Genomic DNA, 22,314 nt, shown 5'->3' with positions numbered 1-22,314 from the left:
TCCGACAAAATGGTCCGATAGGACACATTCCAACGGATTCTCCGACTGCGTGTACAAGGGCTTAGACTGTATGTTCATGAATTACCCACTCGGTACGGCAAACATCCACTGAATTTTACTCAGTTCACTCATCCCTACTAATTCATTCAGTTTGGTTGAATACCTACTATAAAAAAATGCAAACAGTACACTATTCTGCTACTTCCTTTATTGGTTGTATTGCCATGCTTGTCATCATTTTATATAATGCGGTCATAAATGGTGAGGCAATATAACAGAAAAAAAATCCAAGAAGGAAATCAAATAAGCCACCGAATTTTAATTTATAAACGCTTACAGTTGTCCAATAAAAAAAAGAAAAAAAGAAAGAAAAAAGGCTTTACTGCCAAGAATTTGCCTTTAAAGGTGCAATAAGAGTATTTGTAAACACTTTAACTATGTCATTTTCTACCTTGGGTAAATATAATAATGTTTAAAACAAACATTTGTCAGTTACGTGCTGAGCTTTTATCAAAATGAAGAAATTGCTGCTTTCATCTCTGTCTTTCACTTGAAAACTACTTTTAAAATGAAAATTCCACATAACCTGTCCGTTCTTATTTCAGTTTCAATCAATGGCCTGTTTAAGCAAGGTTTACTGAAATGTACTTGAACTGTATTTTGTATTATTCACAAAAATGGCTTGATAAAGGCAGGTATTAGACTGTTCAGACATACATCTCACTTTACCCAACAAGTACACCCCCGACTGATTGCAGGTATCCCCATTCCTATGCTTGTGGGGTCTTACAATACCATCAAGTGTAAGCAGTGGTGATTAAATGCCTCCTTATATGTGGCAAAGTGCATAGGCTCTCCCAATTCTCCTTGACAATTACAATGCTATAGGCTTAGAGGAAGGATACGTAGGGATGAGTTTTGGGTTTGGGTTGAACAAGAGTTTGTTGACATATGTCTGCTGGCCAGGGATGTCATTGTATGTGTTTGTGAGATTCATGACACATGCTTAGCTTTATAAATGACTTCATTACATTCTTCTGTGTGTTTTCCACCTTCTTCACACCCTGACACTCACTCTTATTTTTGTATCTCCAGATACAGATTAATACAGTTATGGGTTTATTTAAAAAATAAATATTTTGTATACATCAAGCATAAGTACCTGCATTTGTAGTTATATTAGTGCACCCCAGTCTGCAGCTCTGTCAGTGTGCTGTGCCAAAGGGGGGACTTTATGCAAATAAAGATGCAGGAGAGACTCCTAATGCAGAACATGGAGAAGCCATTGTACGGCTACCTTCCATTAACTAGGGGGTGCACTGAGGATGTGAACTGCTGCAGACTCTAAGGAGTTTGGAGGTCTGTGGAAGATGTAGTCCCCAAAAAGACTTAGCCCTTGTACACACGGTCGGAGAATCCGTCGGAATGTGTCCTATCGGACCGTGTCGTCGGATTATCCGACTGTGTGTGGTATGTAATGGACTGATTCCGTCGGAATATCCATCGGACCCAATTTTCCAACATGTTGGAAATATTTCCCGACCAACTGGGCCGATCGGACATACTCCGATCATGTGTAGAGAATTTTGATCGGACCAAGTGCCACACATGCTCAGATCAAATTCCTACATCAAAGCTATTGGCTACTAGCCTGAATGTAGTCCCATTGTAACGAAATTACGTCATCACGTTCTGAAAGATCGGATTTTTCGCCAACTTTGTCCGACCGTGTGTATGCAACAGTTTCGGACAAGATCCGACAGACAAAATCCGACGGACAAAACCCGACGGGCAAAATCCAATGGATTTGGTTGTGGAAATCTCCGACCGTGTGTACAGGGGCTTAGACTGGACTACAGTTCTGTTCTGAGCTTCAACTCCCGGATGTACTGATGAGGAGAAGAGGGAATGTTGTATATTTTTCCGGGATGTGGAGAGTGAGAAGGGGAAGCTGCTAGTGTGCTGAGGCTGGTCACACTGCTAAGTGTCAGTGTTCCCTGTGTCCCTAGATAGGGTCTGAATTATTGTACTTGCCAGAGACCACAGTGTCAGAGCAGTAACATTTTGAAGAGAGACTAAGGATGGGAGTGGACCTCTGCATCTGAGTTAAACAGAGGCACAGTGGCAGACATACCTGAGCATCATAGGATGTCCTGAATTCTGGTGGAGCCTGCTGTCCAATTCTGCCGGCCAGCTCATTGGGGCCAAAGTTATTCTCACTTATAGAAATGTCCCTTGAAGACTGATGCAAGTCCAGCTGTCCCATTTTAGTAAGGTGTAAGGTAGGGTTGGCCTCTCAACACTCCGCAGGGGATCGCCTTCTTCTTACTGGCACAGTGTACCCCAGTCAGTGTCCTCAAAGACATTACCTCAAGGCAGGGGCGTAACTATAGGGGGTGCAGCAGTTGCGACCGCAACTGGGCCCTGTGATGCAGGGGGCCCATGCAGCCCCCTCTACATATGGCCGGCAGCAGCATAGGCAGCTAGCACACACTATTACATACCCCCTCCATAATCCCTTGCGGACAGGGACCCCTTCTCACATGAGGACAGGGACCCCCACCTCCCCTGGGGACAGGGACCCCTTCTCACCTGGGGGCAGTAACTTCATCTGCCCTGGAGAAAAGGACCTCATCTCTTCTGGGGATGGGGACCCAATTCTGCCTAGGGACAGTCCCCCAATGGGGCACCTAAAAATGTAAAAAAAAAATAAAAAAAAAAAACTACTGATACCAGTGGTGGAACTGCAGGGCTCACAAAGGTCATACCTGTGACCACGCCCTGGAGTTCCACCGCCGGACTCGGAGGGAAGGGCCCTGGCTGGGGTTCAGGGGGGCCCTTCATGGTTTCTTGCATCGGGGCCCTGAAGGTTCTAGTTACGCCACTGCCTCAAGGGCTCCATCACTTGGGCCCCGATGAGCTGAGCAGCAGAAGGAATAGAGTATCATCCTACTGACTCCTAAACTGTTATTATGGTATACTCATATACATATCTACCCCCTAGTTACAGTTGCCTAGTGTCAGAAACCATGAATCAGACTGAGATAAAAGTACAGTTAAATCACACGTTTTTATTATTATTAATAATAATAATAATAATAAAAAGGTAAACAGAGTAAACATAGTCAAAACATAGCCAGAGTTCAGGAACCAGAATGGATAGTCAGACAGACCAAAACGGAGCCAACGATGAGCGTAGTAGAACAGCAAACAGGATCTGAAGTCAGAAGGAATGTCAGCCAAGCAAGTCCTTAACAGGAACACAGGAGAGCGTCTCTAGAGATGTGAGCAAGGTGAAGGCAGAGATCATCTGGGCTGGATGGCTTAAGTAGGCAGTACTGATGAGCAAGATATCATCAACAGGTGAGTCACTGTGGAGAGAAAGGACATGGCAATTAGCCGACAGCTGAGCGGCCAGTTTTGAGAAGGAAGGGCTGAGGCCAGCCCTGACACCTAGGACAGGTTACAGAAGGTATGGTGCTTTATGGCAATTATTGTTTCTGCAGTATTTTACTTCTATTACCTAAGTGATGCAGTATATAGTATCTCTCGTATTGCTTAATTATTGTAGCATACTTATACTTTTGCTCAATTGTGGTACCATTTTCTTTTGTGCTGTAAGAATTGCAACATAATTATCTTTTTGCTGATCTGTTATATATTTACTCTTCTGTTTAACCTGTTGCAATGTACTTTTGCTATTGTGTAACCAGTTGCTGTGTCATTTTTGGTGTCTATGCACCTTGGGGTGTATATACAGGTTCCTGCAAAAAGCATTCCCCACCCAGCCAGGTGTGTCAGTGTACATGGAGCTATTTTAAAAGTAATGGCCAGAGGAACAGGGAACTATATTTGGTTTATGCACTCCTAGCACAGGAAGGGCTGTGAAAGGGAGAACAAACATTCAGAGCAGTCAGGCTCTTCTGCAGTATTAGGTCATTTCTCTCATTCACTGTTTTTTATAGTGTTAATTGAGCCACAAAGCTCAGTATATTTTTACAAGTTTAGCTGAGCTCCATGATGCTTTCCATGCAAACTTCAGACAACAGCGCCCCACGGACCATTATTGGTTAGCCTGATGAAGGGTGGAATCAGAGTATTGGGAAAGCATGGGCATTGGATGACTTTCTTTTGCATACATTGCCTATGAGCACAAGTTTTCTTGACATTAAGGCTGCCTATATATAATACAACCAGACTGTACTGTTTGCTTGGAATTTACAAATAATTAAACTATCAAACCAGACAGGACCAAGAACTACATAAGTTTTGACCTTATACTTGGAACTTCTGGAGAAGAGAACTTGGGGGAATCATTAGGTTGCTACTGCACATTCATTGTCCAATTAGAGGGCTGGGAGTGTGTCCTGGAACAAGCAGCATTGCCTAACTCCCCCTGAGCCCAGGAATCTGATTATGCCCTCTGGCAGGGATGCCTGGATCACAAGACAAGCTGATCAGAAATACATGTATGATCCCTTTCACATGGGCGCCTTCTGTTTTGATCAGGAAGGGATTTGTCTGCTGACCCCCTTCTGATCAGAGCAGAAGGGGCAGATTGGAGGTCCACTCAATTTTTGCTGAGCCGGCACAAACATAGCTTGCTCCACTCTATGAGTGGACGGGTGTGAATGGACTCTGCTTTCCGTTTACATTCAACTGCCCTCTAATCTGATCCACCTGCTTGGAGGTGGACAGATATTCTTCATTTTGTTTAGAACAGCCTGGATCAAATCAGAGGTAGGCAGGTGTAAACGGACTCAAGTCCATTGACTCCCACCGGTCTATAAGGGTGAAGGGGCCTTCCGATCAGGTCCGCCTAAAAAAAAGCTGACCTGATTGGAGCAGTCGTTCGAAAGGGGCCTAAGAGTTTGCATACTATATGTGATTCAATTATGTACTTAGACTCTTTCCCAGAGTTCACTATTAAAAGATGACAAAAAAAGTCAGATATTATTATTCATTTTCAGAAGTTAACATTAATCATGATAATTTAGTAAAGTGTAATTTTACTTTTTATATTTGAGATATTAATACTCTTAATTTTGACGAGTAATTACATTCTAAATTCTGAACATGTATATGCAGTAAGCTAAGTGTACTAATAATCTAAACAGCCTGCCAGATTTCTTTTTTTCCATCTATTGTAAGTGGAACCTCTGAAGGAGAAAAAAGGGGCTTAAACAAGGCCTATTAACAGTAAATAGTTCTGCCAATATCCTTCACAGTAGGAAAACTCCTCCAGCAATTTTCACGATTAATTACCAGAGGCAAGCGTATTCATAATCTGGTGTTAATTTTGCCGTACGTGAATGACTCTGGCTCTGGCACACTCAGGTTTTGTTTCTTTGCTACCAGTAGGATGAACTGCTTGTTCAGGTCATGCTGTGTCAAAAGAGTGCTAATGTGTTTATATAAACACTACAAGCAGCACCTGTTTAAACCACACTAAAAAGTGCACATAAGAAGACTCAAATGCATTAGTTAAAGTGTATAAAAAAAACAGGATTATAAATTATCTTCCCCAAGTGATCTTACATGTCGAAGGAAAGATAAAAAATTGATTATGTATGCGTCAAGCATGTAGCTTTTTAGAAATTCTAAAACTGGACTCTATAATTAAAAAAGGGCAACTGTCACTTTTGCTTGTGTAACTTATCATCGGTGAAGCTGAAATCCAGTCAGATATAAATGATACACACTAAAACCGCTGCATATTCATTAACTACCTGACCTCCGAAAGATTTACCCCCTTTGATGATCAGGCCATTTCTTGCAATACGGCACTGCTTTATTCTATCTAACAATTGCACGGTCATTATTTTATGTTTGACACTATACTCAAAAAAAATGTATGTCCTTTTTTCCTTCAAAAAGAAGTTTTTTTGTGGTGGTATTTGATCACCTCTGCGGTTTTTAATTTTTTGCGTTGTAAACAGAAAAAATTGCGACAATTTGAAAAAAAAATATATATATATTTTTTACGTTCTGCTATTAAAAATATCCCCAAAATTTAGGTCAATATGTATTCTGCTAAATATTTTTGGTAAAACATCCCAATAAGTGTATATATATATTTTTTCCCCTAGTATTTTATTTAAGAAAATTCAGGAATAAATAAACAAGTATAAAACAGTAGTTATATGGGCCCAACGGCCTAAGGATATACAAAGATTTTGTAGCAATCACCAAGAGGAAACATGTACCAATTGTAGGAGAATAATAGTACATAACAGTGACTATATGAGTATGTTAGGTAACTGGATCATTTGTAATTAGGGTGTGAGTTTTATTTCTCTGAAATCTGGGGTTGTCAGATCTCTGAGGGGACAAAATTCACATTAGATTTTATTGTGCTGTGATTTGAGTTAGTTTCTTAAAATAGGCTGTAATGACTATTAGTGTTTCTGTAGGGTGATATTTTGGATATGTTTTTGGTGTGGTATGTGCCAGATAATGTTAAGCCTCATATACAGGATCAGACTTTCCAACGGGAAATGTGTGATGACAGGCTGTTAGTGGTAAATCCGACCATGTGTATGCTCCATCAGATGGTTGTTGGATTTTCCGCGGACAAATATTGGCTAGCATGTTTTTAAAATTTTACGCAAACAATTGTCTGTTGTCAGATTTTCCGAGAGTGTGTACACAAGCCCGTCAGACAAAAGTCTAAAGTACAAACACGTATGCTCGGAAGTAAGGATGAGCCGGAAGTGGTCGGTCTTGTAAAACTAGTGTTCATAATGGAGGTATCCCATTCCTGACGTGGCAAATTATGAAATCTACAAATGCAGCGCACATTCTCTTTTTCTTTTCTAACCGGATAATAATGAAGCTGCTTTGCTGGTGATATTGACATAGTTCTGCCAAACGTATTTCAAAAGGCTTTTTTTTCTAGTGATATCCAGAATAAAATGTTTTTAGTTTTTTGGGATTTTGGGTCAAGTTACCACAACACCATTATTATCTCATATTTTTTTAAGCTCAAAGATGCAACTATGTTGGTGTCCCTTGTTAATTTGACTTTTTTTTTTTTAAATGTACCTGCCTACTCACAAACAAACTGTCTTTTTTAAGTAAAACACATAGCCAAGTGTTTTTGAATATTTTTTTTTATTTAATAGCACAAGAAGGTCATATAAAAATCAAGAGGAAGGCAGCTATGGAAAAACTGTTGGAATTGGTGAAACCTTTGTACTCCAGGGCAGACCTCAATAATGTGAACTGTAAAATTGGGAACCTGAGGAGTCCATTTAATACAATATGGTCCTGGACTCCGAGAGATTGGAAGCAGCAGCAGATGACATATATGTCCAGAGGCTGTGGTCTTAAAACAGCCAGCGTTTTTTGCCAGACCAGACTGAACCCAGGCCATCGCTCTCAACGCTTCCTTCTGCATTCTTTAACAAATCAAATAAAATAAATTATACATGTAATCTGCCCTACAAATCAAAATAAACTAATTTAAATAAAAACTGCATTCTCTGCACAATAAAAAAGTATAACAATGCAAATCATAATTTAAAAAAGAAACAAAAAGAAAATTATAAATTGTAGGGGTGAAAATTCCCAGCCCAGCCGGCTTGTTGGGGGTGTTGGGGCTGTCTTTGCCATGGTCCGCCATGCTGCTGTGGTGGGTGGGGTTGCTGTGGTGTCTGTGGAGGTGGTGGAGGATTGTCATCTAAATCACAGATGTGTGTTTTAGGTGTAATTTGGCCCCTCCTCTCCTTGTTGAGGAGCTGCAGGATCAGCTCCTCACACATACTCTCTTGCTCTTCCTCCATATCCCTCAGCTTATTGCCTGTCATACAGCCAAATGCCTCCTGTGCATCCAGGGCCATACTGATTGCCATTGTTGCATGGCTGAGGAAGGCAGTCATGATCTCATCCAGGTTCCTGGTCTTCCTGGCCCTTTTAGTAGGAGGACGTTGGGGAGAAATCTGCGACTTCGTCTGGCTGCTGGGCACGAGCTCCTCCTGACTGAGACTTTCCTGTTTATGAAAATTGGACATATTTGTGTTTTTTGGTCATCAATCACACACAATTTTGAGCTCATGACTGTTGCAAATAGAATTTTGACATATAGAAAAGACTATCATTCTGACCCCAGCATTTTTTATTCTTGTCCCAATCATTTTTGGCCACTACAGCTTATTGATATGTAAACCACTTTGTTAAGGCAGAAATTTGGGATCAATAACATCTAACATTACTCTATTTTCATCTACAAATATGTTCACCAATGCTATACCTGGGTGTTAGGTACCTGGTGGTGAGCCTGACTTGACGGAAGAAGACCTCTCTTACAGCTCTGGTTCAGGGGCTACTGGAATGGAGACAGTGATCCCGTGAGCACAGCGGGGTAGGAGTGTCTGCCTGGAAGCAGCAGCTGGGTCCTCCTGGATACTGGAACTGCAGGGCAGATGGTGGATAAGCAGGCAGCGATCAGCAGACACAGGAGCAACGGCAGCAGGAACAAGATGCAGCAAAAGCCGGATCAGAGATACAAACAGCAGGCAGATGCAGGAGGTTCAGATACAGAGCTGCAGACAAACAGCACTGGGCAAGTGCAGTTGCCTTCCTTAAATAGGGCCACTGGCACCAAACAGCTCTAACGCGCACACGTGTGCGAGCACTGTGCGCACGCACGCACCCATCTCGCATGTGCGTGCTCCTGGGATGCGAGCTGGCGCACACACACGCGCCGATGCCTGGCTTTCCCAGCGGCGCGCATGTGCACGCATGCACACGCATTCGCCGTTTCGTGCAGGAAGAACCCTGACACTGGGTCAATCTGGGCTCCTCCACACCTTCTTCCTGTGTAGAAGGACCAGAGTGGACCTCAGGAGCTGTGGCCTTAGTCGATGTGGAAGGAAGCATTGGGAGTGATGGGCATGGTTCGCTTTGGTCGGACAAAAAAGGCAGGCTGTGGTAGTACCACAGCCTGAGGACATATATGTCATCTGCTGATGCTCCCAATCTCTGGGATTCTATGACCTTCTTGCGCTCCCTATTAACTGTACTATGCAGGCTACCAATTCTGGCCTTCAAATAATTGATGTCTGCCATGGGATACAGAGGCTTCATCAATTCCAACAGTTTCTCCATCTCTGCTTTCCTCTTGATTTTATTTGATGAATCCCTACTCTTGACTTTCCATAGACATGGAAGCTCCCTGTACTGCTCTATAAATTCTGTCAAAAAGTCTGGTACTGGGAATTTATCCACGATTGTGAACTAATAAATTAGCAGATGGCTGCAAGACAGAACAAAAGACAAACCTTAATGTCAGGCATAATCTGGTCCCAATATAGGCCTGTATCTAAGCAGTATAGCTCACTAACCACTGATGCCCCAATTTACAATTGTACCTTCATTTTATGTTTCCTTTTGCGATGCCAAGCGTTCATCCTCCACTCCCAAATTGCTCCTTACATCAACCGTGCGTTATGGCTTCATATACACTGCGCATGTGTGAAACTCCGCTTCCTGTCCTTCTTTCTAGTGTATTCCCCGCTCTTCTTTTTTGAGGCAGTGGGTGAGCACATTGTGGTGAGGCAGCAGGTGTGTGGTGAGAGCAGCAATGAGGAAAACCTGGAGAAAGCCACTTCCAGATCGAGGAGGAGCTATAAGGCCACAAATATGTTATTTCAAGAAATGGTGGAGATGGTAGACATCTTAGTGAGTACAGACTATGATGGGAAGCATGGACCTTAGAGAAACCCAAATGCCAGAAAGGCCAAGCTCATGGCTAAAGTTGTCAGAAGTCTGCACAGGACTTTTGGAGTACGATGAAACAAGGATCAGTTGAGAAAACGCTGGTCAGACCTTAAATTGAGAGAGGAAGATCAGTATAGAAAGTGCTTCGAAAAAGTAAGAATTTGTCCTGTGTTCCTATTATTATTATTATTTCGTACTTGTACATGCTCTTTTCTTTTCTGTTTTACAGTTTAAAATGACAAGTTTTATTTTTGGGAATCGTTCGCGGGACATTAAACATCGTTTGATCGACCACTAATATTTTGTTTTTGTGAGATGCACGTTAAATTAATTTGTTATGGCCTATTTTGATAAAAATAAGTTCACTGGATTGTTGTCTAGATGTGTTTGTAACTATAATGAAATGTCAACTTTATTCAGTGTCAGTAGAGGACACTCAGCAGCTGTTTACGCATCTGGACACAGGAGCACTAGTGTGGGACACCATAACTCCCTTGTTATGGTGTCCCACACAGGTGCTCCAGTGGATACTAGGGGTATCTAAATGTGCGTGTGTTAAGGGCAGCACAGTGGTATAGTGGTTAGCACTCTCACCTAGCAGTAAGAAGGGTCACGGGTTCAAATTCCAACCACGACTCTACCTTCCTGGAGTTTGCATGTTCTCCCTGTGCCTGCGTGGGTTTCCTCCCACACTCCAAAGACATGCAGGTAGGTTCAATTGACCCTAGTATATGAATGGGGACCTTGGATTGTGGTCTCCTTGAGGGTAGGGACCTATGTGAGTGTGCAATGTACAGGGATAGGGACAATTGTAGACACTCACTCAGGTTGAACTGGATGGACTGGTGTCTTTATTCAACCTTACTAACTATGTAACTATGTGTGAAACTTGCACAAAATGGTATTCCTGCTTTGGAAAGGGAAAAGTCATGTATTCAGATAGGAACTCTGCCGAAATAGACAATTAGAAGACACTTTCAAAAAATGTTTCATATTACTATTTCTAGCCTAACATATATGTCTGCTAAGTATACCTTTTTTGGATTCACATAAGGGAGAATAGAAGAGGGACAACTGAGTTGTATGTGGACACCATTAACCCAACACCTTCTGAAGATACAGAAAGTCAAGTCACCAGAAACCCTGAAGAACATGTTGATGTTGATATGCAGCAAGTACTGTGGGAAGTTCTCGAAACTGTGCCGACCACAGATCAGTGTCTGAGACTACAGCTTAACAAGTAATAGATGGATGCCTTCATATTTCTAATACAAAGGGCCTCATAATATGTTCCCCCAGAGCAAAGACCTCATCTGCCACAAAGACAAAATTGAGGCCCTCGACATTCTCCTCATGAGGTGGCAATTCCGTAGCCAACGGTAGAATTCCCAGTATTTCTGTCCGTGCCCATCTTGAGTAAGGGCAAATGATTCATGTAGCATTTACTTTCTGCCCTTAGCTCAAGTGTGCAGGCAGGAGAGTGTGCTTTTCTGAGAAAACCCCTTCTCCTATCCTCCCCTCCTGAAAACTCCTGGGATGTATGACATCACTTGCCTAGGCAGGAAATCAGGAAGTAAGGTAAAAAAAGGATAAAACAAGTAAATATGATATACCGTATTTATCGGCATATAACACACACTTTTTCCCCCTGATAATAGAGTGTAAATAATGTGTGTGTGTTACAGTATACGCCAATATATTTTTTTTAACCACCTTAGCCCCGGAAGATTTGGCTGCTCGATGACCAGGCCATTTTTTTGCGATATGGTACCGCGCTGCTTTAACTGAGAATTGCACCGCCTTTGACGCTGTACCCAAAACAAATAGAGGTTTCTTTTGGTGGTATTTGATCACCATTGCACAAAAAAGAGCAACAATTTTGAAAAAAAAACACAAAATGTTATACTTTTTGCTATAATAAATATTCTCAATTTTATTATTATTATTATTATTATTATTATTATTATTATTTTTACTAGTAATGGCAGTGATCAGCGATTTTTATTCGGACAGTGACATTATGGCAGACAGATTGGACACCTTTGATACATTTTTGGGACCACTAACATTTATACTGCGATCAGTGCTATAAAAATGATCTGATTACTGTGTAAATGTCACAGGCTGGGAAGTGTTTAACACTAGGGGGCGATCAAGGGGTTAACTGTGTTCCCTCTTGTGTGTTCTAACTTTAGGGGGATGGGACTGACTAGAGGAGATGACAGATTGTTGTTCCTAGCTAGTAGGAACACACGATCTGTCTCCCGTCTCCTCACAGAACAGGGATTTCTATGTTTACACACACACTCGTCCATGTTCTGGCTCTCGTAATCTCGAGCAGGAGATCTCTACTCTGTGTAATCCAGCAGCTCTCCTCTCTCAAATCCCCATGCTGATAGGCACTGATCGGGCTGCATTCATGGACACTGGTGAGGCTGCATTCATGGACACTGATGAGGCTGCACTGATGGGCACTGGTGAGGTTGCATTGATGGGCACTGGTGAGGTTGCATTGATGGGCACTGCTGAGGCTGCATTGATGGGCACTGATAGTGCTGCATTGATGGGCACTGGTGAGGCTGCATTGATGGGCACTGGTGAGGCTGTGCTGATGGGCACTGTGAGACTGCATTGATAGACACTGGTGAGGCTGCAATGATGGGCACTGATGAGGCTGCATTTGATTAATAAAATAATGTTCTGTGCTCCCCTTATTTTGCTTCAAAGTTCTTTATTTAAAACTTGTTTTTTTCCTGAAATTTACCACCTAAAATTAAGGTGCGTAATATACGCCGATAAATACGGTACTTCTATTTACTATCTATTTACTAATACTAGTAGTATGAGGATTAAAAATAATCAATTTTGATTGGGAGAGTGAAGTTCCGCTTTAAGTGTAAAGGACACATAAAGTATACCTTGCAGTGGGGCTGTGCCTGCACTGAAATTGTTAATTACTCATGTATGTCTTAGGGAACAATAAAAGGAGATTTACTTACCAGATCGTCTGGACCTCCTTGCAAGCTAGACAGGTCCCTGCAATGTCTGCACCCTCCACGTTTCACTGGTCTAGGGTCCCTGATGTCATCAAGACCAAAGCAGGGTTCATAGACCTGCACCGGACATAGGGATGCCGAGGGAATGTCCAATGCTGGAGCGTGGGGGAGTTCTGCATTCCAGGGAAGCAGGGAATCAGGTAAACTATTTCTCCTCTCCATTAGACAAAATAAGCTATTAACCCTTGCAGTGTCAGTGCAGTCCCACTGCAAGGCCTGATTTTTTATTTACCTGGAGTTGGGCTTTAACCACTTGCCGACCGCTGCATGCCAATATACGTCGGCATAATGGCAGCGGTGGGAAAATGGGCGTACCTGTACATCCCCTTTAAGAGCTACAGCATGACCATGCCTGCAGGACCAGCGGATTTGATGTCCACTGGTCTCCTGGCGATCGTGTTAGGGAGCCTCAGAACGGGGAAGTGCCTATGTAAACAAGGTATTTCCCCGCTCTGGCTTGTGTCATGAGAGAGATCTCGGCACCCTGTCATCAGGAGCGGTGATCGCTGTCATGTGACTTAAAGCCCATCCCCCCACAGTTAGAATCACTCCCTAGGACACACTTAACCCCTTCATCGCCCCTAATGGTTAACCCCTTCACTGCCAGTGTCATTTACAGAGTAATCAATGCATTTTTATAGCACTGATCGCTGTATAAATGACAATGATCCCAAAATAGTGTCAAAATTGTCTGATGTGTCCACCATAATGTCACAGTCCCTATAAAAATCACAGATCGCTGCCATTACTAATAAATATTTTTTTTTTAATAAAAATGCCATAAAACTATCCCCTATTTTGTAGACGCTATAACTTTTGCGCAAACCAATCAATATACATTTATTGTGTTGTTTTTTTTTTATACCAAAAATATGTAGAAGAATACATATAGGCCTAAACTGAGGGAAAAAAATTTTTTATATATTTTTTGGGGATATTTATTATAGCAAAAAGTAAAAACTAATGCATACTTTTTCAAAATTGCCGCTCTTTTTCTGTTTATAGCGCAAAAGATAAAAACAGCAGAAGTGAACAAATACCACCAAAAGAAAGCTATATTTGAGGAAAAAAAGGACGTCAATTTTGTTTGGGTGCAACATCACACGACTACGCGATTTTCAGTTAAAGCAACGCAGTGCTGAAAAGTGCTCTGGTCAGGAAGGGGGTAAAATCTTCTGGGGCTGAAGCGGTTTAATAGAAATAAAAAAGCACTATTACAGATCTGTTCTTGAACTTGAACTCTCAGAAGCGCTGAAGAGGAGAAAGGGGAGTGTTGTAGGTTTTCCTGGGCTGTGGAGAGAGAGGAGGAGAAGCTGCTGGTGTGCAGAGGCTGGCAACACTGCTAAGTTAAGTGCAATTACTCTCTGTGTCCCTACATAAGGGTCTGAAGTATTGTACCTGCCAGAGACCACCATGTCCTAGGATGGACATTTTGAAGAGAGACTGAGACTGCACCTGAGTGAAAGAAGAACATAGTGCCAGTCATACCACAGCATTCTAGGACTTCCTGAATGCTGGTGGAGACTGCTGTCCGATTCTCCAATTCTGCTGGCCAGCTCATTGGGGTCCAAGGGAGTTTTTGCAGACAACTCTGCCCACTTTAGTAAGGTGTAAGATAGGGTTGGCCAGTAGCCTCTCACCCCTCAGTGTTCACAGGGGATATCCTTCTGCTTACTGACAGAATGTTCTTTGGTCAGTGTCCTCAGGGACATTACTAGTACTACTAGGGATTACTCTTCACTTTCTGTCCCATAGCCAAAACAGGAAGTCAAAGGATATCCCCTAAATTGTGAGAATACCAAGTTGTTACCAGGGCCAACAAAACTAATATCCCCATTGAAAGATTTCCCCTCTATTACTGTCAGGGTTTCTCCCGCACGAAACGGGCGGATGCGCAGGTGCGCGTACGTGATGTGCGCGTACGCGCGCGCTGTTCGCGTACGCGATCGTGACGTTCGCGGTGTACGCGTGCACGCGCGCGGCGCACTGTTCGCGCGTGCACGTGCGCGTTAGCGCGGTTTGGCGCCAGTGGGCCTATTTAAAGAAGACTGCTGCATCTACTCGGTGCTGTTTGTCTGCAGCTCTGTACCCGAGCTACTTGCTATCTGCCTGCTGTTGTGATATCTGACCCGGCTACCGTCTGACCTCGCTGACCTCTCCTGCTCTGACCCCGGCCTGCCTGACCTTGCTTTGGACTGTACCTTTGTTGCCGAACCTCTGCCTGCCTGCACTTCTCTTCTGCCTGCTGTACTTACCTGCCGGCTTATTCATTGTGACCCGGCCCGCCTGACTATTCTTCTGCTGTTCAAGTGTGCTGCACCCAGTCCTTGCTGCCACTGTCTTGCCTGCTGATCACTGCCTGCCTGTCTACCAACTTCTCTGCAGTTCCAGCATCCAGAAGAACCAGCCGCTGCTTCCAGTCAGACACTCCTACCCCGCTGCGCTCACGGGGCCACTGTCTCCATTCCAGTGGTCCCTGAACCAGAGCTGTAAGAGAAGTCTTCTTCCATCAAGTCGGGCTCATCACCAGGAAACCTAACAGTACATACAGCTCCATGACTGAGCCTGCGGGAGAAGCTTCTGCCATGAAGGAGATCTGCACCCACTTAGCGGCCCTTACACAGGCTGTGAAGTCGCTCCAAGAGGGATATACCAGACTGGAAGAGCAAGTTCAACACCTTTCTGGTACCAGTCCTTCCACCTCAGCATCACCTCCTCTTCATACTCAGCCTGCTACCCAGCCTGCAGTGGGGATGCTCCCTCCTGAACCGAGAGTACCTGTTCCAGAAAGGTTCTCAGGAGACCGATCCAAGTTCCGGGCCTTTCGTAATGCCTGTCAGCTATACTTCGCCCTCCAACCCAGGACTTTTTCACTTGAAGCTACCAAGGTGGGGTTTGTGATATCGCTACTACAGGGAGAACCCCAGACGTGGGCCCACCGTCTCCTGGAGGGTGACAGTGCTATTACCCATTCCCTTTCTTCATTCTTTGAGGCTATGGCACAGCTTTATGAAGATCCTCAGCGAACTGCCACAGCCGAATCTGCTCTGTCTGCGCTCCAGCAGGGCCGCCGTGCGGCCGAGGACTATGTTACTGACTTTCGGCGCTGGAGCGCAGACACCCAATGGAATGACTCTGCTCTAAGACATCAGTTCCGCATGGGCCTCTCTGAGGGACTGAAAGATGAACTGGCCCGTGTCGGCATCCCGGACTCTTTGGAGGAGTTGATCACCTTGGCCATACAAATTGACCGTCGACTTCGGGAACGGCGGGCAGAGCGCTCAACTCAGCCCCAGCGCTCGAATTGGATGACTGCAAGGGTTCCTATTCCCGCCTTCTGTCCTCAGCCTGCTCTGCAAAGGGACCCTGCCAGTCCTGCTCCTGACACTCCTGAGCCAATGCAGCTGGGATTGATGCGTCCCACCTTGTCTCCAGAGGAACGTGCCCGTCGTCGCCAGCTGAATTTGTGCCTTTACTGCGGGGGGTCCGGACATTATGTTAACAACTGCCCTGTTAAGACACGTAAGTGCCTTTCCTCTGTGTCTCTTGTTCCTGTTTCCCTGCCAGCCAGCACAACCCACCTTGCTCTCCCTCTCTCATTGCAGTTCCAGGGAAGGACGGTCTCCACCAGCGCCATCATTGATTCTGGGGCTTGTAGTTGTTTTGTCGATGCCACCTTTGCCAGTCTGCAAGCCTTGCCCCTTCAGAAGAAAACCCACGGACTGTCTGTGTTCTTGGCTGATGGGTCCCGCATCAAATCGGGGCAAGTAACCCAAGAGACGCTACCCTTGATGGCTTGTACCCCTTCCCAGCACAAGGAGCTCCTCCCCTCTATTTCCTGTGATCCTGGGCATCCCCTGGCTTCAGGCCCATAATCCCTGCATCAACTGGGCTACAAGGGAGATCAAGTTCCAGTCCAGCTACTGCCAAGAGCACTGTCTTCGTGTGAATTCTGTTGTGCCCTCTACCCTTCTTTGCCTTGATTCTGATCAGGACTTATGCCAGCTGGTGCCTGAACCATACCATGAATTTTTAGATGTTTTCAGCAAGCGAGGAGCAGACTCACTTCCACCTCACCGCCCCTATGACTGCCCTATTGAACTTCTTCCAGGAGCTGAGATTCCGTTTGGGCGTATCTTCCCCCTGTCTGAAAAGGAGCAGGAGGCCTTAAAGGTTTATATTACAGAAAACTTGGAGAAGGGGTTCATTCGTCATTCCACCTCCCCAGCAGGCGCTGGAATATTTTTTGTGACCAAGAAAGACCAGTCGCTCCGGCCCTGCGTGGACTATCGTGAGCTTAATAAGATCACGGTCAAGAACCGTTACCCTCTTCCTCTGATGCCGGAGCTCTTTCAGAAACTAAGATCAGCCACGATTTTCTCCAAGTTGGACTTAAGGGGGGCTTACAACCTGGTTCGCATTCGGGCTGGGGACGAGTGGAAGACAGCATTCAGGACCCGTTTCGGACATTACGAATACCTGGTCATGGCCTTTGGCCTTTGTAATGCTCCTGCCACCTTCCAGCATCTTATTAATGATGTGTTCAAGGACTTCCTGGACATTTTTGTGATCGTCTACTTGGACGACATTTTGATTTTTTCGGGGTCTCTCGAACAGCATCGGGGTCACGTGGGCAGGGTGCTACTCCGGCTCCGTCAGCATGGACTGTACGCTAAGGCTGAGAAGTGTAGCTTTGAGCAACGGAACATCCAATTCCTCGGGCTTGAGATCTCCCCGGCTGGCATCAAGATGGATCCTCAGAAGGTTTCCGCTGTTCTGGACTGGCCTGCACCTACGGATAAAAAGGGGGTACAACGTTTTGTGGGCTTTGCAAATTTTTACAGAAAATTTATTAAGGGATTTTCCGCCATAATTGCCCCCATTACCCAGTTGACAAAACAGTGTGTACGCTTCCACTGGGGGTCGGAAGCCCAGGAGGCCTTTGAGAGACACAAAAGACTGTTCACCTCTGCCCCCATCCTTAGCCACCCAGATCCTTCCCTACCATATATTCTTGAAGTGGGCGCTTCCGAATTAGCTGTGGGGGCAGTTGTGTCCCAGAGGCAAGGCGGCAACGATTTGATGCACCCCGTAGGGTTCTTCTCCCGAAAGCTTTCCCCTGCCGAGAAGAATTATGATGTCGGTGACCGTGAATTACTCGCTATCAAATCTGCCTTGGAGGAATGGAGGTACTTGTTGGAAGGTGCAGTTCATCCAGTGCTGATCTACACCGACCACAAGAACCTCGAATACCTGAGGACTGCCAAGCGTCTGAAGCCCCGACAGGCCCGTTGGGCCCTGTTTTTCTCACGTTTCTGTTTCCACATTACTTACCGTCCCGGATCTAAAAATGTGAAACCAGACGCGCTCTCGCGTATGTACGATTGCCCCAAAGACCTTGCTGTTTCGGACACTATACTACCTGCGAGTACCTTTCTACTTGTGCAACCAGACTTGCTGGCGCAGATCAGGGAGGCATCCACTAATTCACCTGCACCACCAGAGGTCACACTGATTTCCAGAGGGGGTCTTCTATGGAAGGAGAGCCAAGTTTTTGTGCCTGAAAGCATCCGGATTAAAGTTCTAGCCCTCCTCCATGATCACCCGTTAGCAGGACACTTTGGGCCCCGTAAGACCTTGGAATTGGTACAGCGTACCTTCTGATGGCCCGGCCGGAAGGATTTCTGCAAGAAGTATGTTGACTCCTGTCCTGTGTGCATCCGGAGCAAGGCAACAAGGAATCGGGCCTGGGGACTTCTGAAGCCTCTTCCTGCACCTGATCGGCCTTGGAGGATGATCACGATGGACTTTATTGTCGAGCTTCCCTGCTCTGAAGGTTGCACGGCCATTTTTGTGGTTGTAGATAGACTAACTAAGATGGCCCATTTCTTGCCCTTGAAAGGAACTCCATCTGCTCCAGAGACGGCCCGTGTCTTCATAAAGGAGATAGTCAGACTGCATGGAGTACCTGCTAACATCGTGTCTGACAGGAGGGTCCAATTCACCTCCCGGTTCTGGAGGGCCCTGTGTGAGTGTTTGAAGATCGAGCTGGCTCTGTCATCTGCCTACCATCCCCAGACCAATGGACAGACTGAGCGTACCAACCAGACCCTGGAGCAGTACATTAGATGTTTCACGTCCTTTGTCCAGGATGATTGGGTATCTCTGCTGCCCCTTGCGGAGTTTGCCTACAACAACGCTAGTCACTCAGCCACAGGGCAGTCCCCGTTTTTTGCTAATTACGGGTTTCACTTAACCTTTCTGCCTGACTTTCTTCCAGAGTCACCAGTTCCAGCGGTTCAGGACACAGTGACCTTCCTCAGTCATAACAATCGGGTGTTACAAGAGGCGGTATCCAAAGCTCAAGCAGACAGCAAGAAGGCCTTTGATCGTAAGAGAAGAGGGGAATTGAACCTGCAGGTCGGAGATCAGGTATGGCTTTCCACGAACAATCTTAAATTAGCCTGTCCTTCTAAGAAACTTGCACCCAAATTTTTGGGACCCTTTCCTGTAAAGAGAAGGATTAATGAGGTGTCGTATGAGTTGGTCTTGCCTGATTCAATGAAAATCCACCCGGTCTTTCATGTGTCCTTGCTGAAACCCTGGGTGTCCGATCCCTTCCCGGGTAGAAGTTCCAGACCACCTCAACCCATTTTTATTGATGGTAGCGAAGAGTATGAGGTGGAGGCTATCCTCAATTGTAGAAGGAGACAAGGTCAGAGACAGTTTTTGGTTAAGTGGAAGGGGTACGGTCCAGAAAGTAATTCATGGGAACCCGATGGTAATTTGCATGCCAACAGACTGGTCCGTGCCTTTTTCTCTGCTCATCCGGAAAAGAGGCACCTTGTGGGCACCCGGAGGTTGCCCCTTGTGGGGGGGCAATGTCAGGGTTTCTCCCGCACGAAACGGGCGGATGCGCAGGTGCGCATACGCGATGTGCGCGTGCGGTGTTCGCATACGCGATCGCGACGTTCGCGGTGTTCGCGTGCACGCGCGCGGTTCGCACGTGCACGTTAGCGCAGTTTGGCGCCAGTGGGCCTATTTAAAGAAGGCTGCTGCATCTACTCGGTGCTGTTTGTCTGCAGCTCTGTACCCGAACTACTTGCTATCTGCCTGCTGTTGTGATATCTGACCCGGCTACCGTCTGACCTCGCTGACCTCTCCTGCTCTGACCCCGGCCTGCCTGACCTTGCTTTGGACTGTACCTTTGTTGCCGAACCTCTGCCTGCCTGCACTTCTCTTCTGCCTGCTGTACTTACCTGCCTGCTTATCCATTGTGACCCGGCCCGCCTGACTATTCTTCTGCTGTTCAAGTGTGCTGCACCCAGTCCTTGCTGCCACTGTCTTGCCTGCTGATCGCTGCCTGCCTGTCTACCAACTTCTCTGCAGTTCCAGCATCCAGAAGAACCAGCCGCTGCTTCCAGTCAGACACTCCTACCCCGCTGCGCTCACGGGGCCACTGTCTCCATTCCAGTGGTCCCTGAACCAGAGCTGTAAGAGAAGTCTTCTTCCATCAAGTCGGGCTCATCACCAGGAAACCTAACAATTACTGTTCTGGAGACAACCCAAAATTTGAGATTTTCCTTTATGTACTTCCTCTTTTGGTAATAACAATAAGCATAAAACAAATAGAAGGGGGCACAGACACAGGCAATAAAGGCCTGAAAGGTGTTCTAATCTCTCTCCACACCAAAACTGAAAAAAGAAAAAAAGGTTTGCATTTAGCTACACTATAACCACTGGAAGATTTACCCCTTCATAACCAGGTAATCTTTTGCGATATGGCACGGCGTTACTTTAACTGATAATTGCAGGGTCATGCGACACTGTACCCAAATAAAATGTATGTCCTTTTTTTTCACAAATAGAGCTTTATTTTTGCTGTATTTGATTATCTCTGCATTGTTTTTTTTTTTTTTTTGGCAACAAAAAAAGATCGACAATTTAGAAAAAAAAATTATATATATATTTTCTACTTTCTGCTATAAAACATACTGAAAAAATCAAATGTCATACATTTAGGCCAATTTGTATTCTGCTACATATTTTTGGTAAAGAATTCCAATAAGCCTATATTGATTGGTTTGCGCAAAAGTTTATATTTTGTCTACAAAATATGATATTTTTTCATTTACTTTTAATTATTTTTTACTTTTTTTTACTAGTAATGGCGGCAATCTGGGACTTATAGTGGGACTGCAATATTGCGGCAGACATTCTGACACTAACCTACACTTTTTTTTTAATGTGTTTCAATTCTCTTTTATTCATTTTTTTCCTAGAATATGTATATTATAAAGTGTTTTTAAAAAAATCCTCCCAGATATGTTAAAATTTCTTAGATTCTAAAGTTCTCTCACCCCTATCTTCATACCCCATCAACCGCCACCTCCTTTCAAAAATAAAAAGGGGGGAGGGGGGAGACACAACAACCCAAGCCCCTCCCTCTTCTGCTTCCCCCCCAGTAAGATCGTTATATATGTAAAAGATACTCCAGGTCACTTCTTGGTTTGATGTCAGTCACCTCTGCCTTATGTGTGTCACAGCAATATCATGTGTCTTCCTAAGGGGGATTCCTTATTATTTAAATCGGTTTATACCCGCACATTGAAAATAAAAAACCCTGCAAGGCAAAGGCATAATGAGCTAGTATGCAGCGCAGTATGAGGGGCACTAATAGATGGCTCTGATAGGCAGCAATGATGAGGAGGCACTGGCAGGCTATATTGCTGGGCACTGATTGGCATCTACAATGGGCACTGATTTGGCAATCCTGGTGTCATGGGTGGGCATACCTGGTGGCACTGGGTGGACATCCATGATCAACATCCCTGGTGGTCCTGGGTGGCATCCCTGGTGGTCCTATCTGGGCATACTGGTAATTAATCAGCACAGACCCTTCCCCGTCAGGAGAGCCGCCGATCATCTGTACTCTATTCGCATCTGTTAGACATGAGTGAGGAACAGCCAATACGTGGCATTTTCCTGTTTACACCATGATCAGAAGTGATTGGACACGGCTGATCACGTGGTAAAGAGCATCTATCAGAGGCTCTTAACCCAGATCAGAGATGCGATGTGTCAGACTGACACACCACATCAATGATCACCGGGGGACGCGGTCGCGGGTTATCCTGATCATGTCATATGACGTCAGGATAACACAACAACTTTGCCAACTTCATATTTTCATATGGCAGACGGGAAGTGAATATAGTATGAAAACTACTAATACATTTATGTTTATTTAAAAAATGAAAGGGTAACCAGTAGGGATGAGCTTCGTGTTCGAGTCGAACGCATGTTCGACTCGAACATCGGTCGTTCGTGCGTTCGCCGAATTCCGAACGTTTGGGCCGTTTGCGGCAAAATTCGTGTGGCCCACAATGCACTGCGATGGCGCAATGCATTGCTGTCTCACGATTGGCCAAGCATGCACTGTGACCCCGCATGCTTGGCCAATCGCAGCGCCAGTAGCGAGGAGAGCAATGGTTGGCCACAGGCATCCTGCCTGTGGCCAATCATAGCTCAGACTGTG

Source organism: Lithobates pipiens, unplaced genomic scaffold (genome assembly GCF_037356315.1).
Source record: "Lithobates pipiens isolate NorthernLeopardFrog02 unplaced genomic scaffold, aLitPip1_a1.2 Scaffold_3, whole genome shotgun sequence".
In the NCBI taxonomy this organism is placed as follows: Eukaryota; Metazoa; Chordata; class Amphibia; order Anura; family Ranidae; genus Lithobates; species Lithobates pipiens.
Note: the sequence above shows the minus strand (reverse complement) of the source record.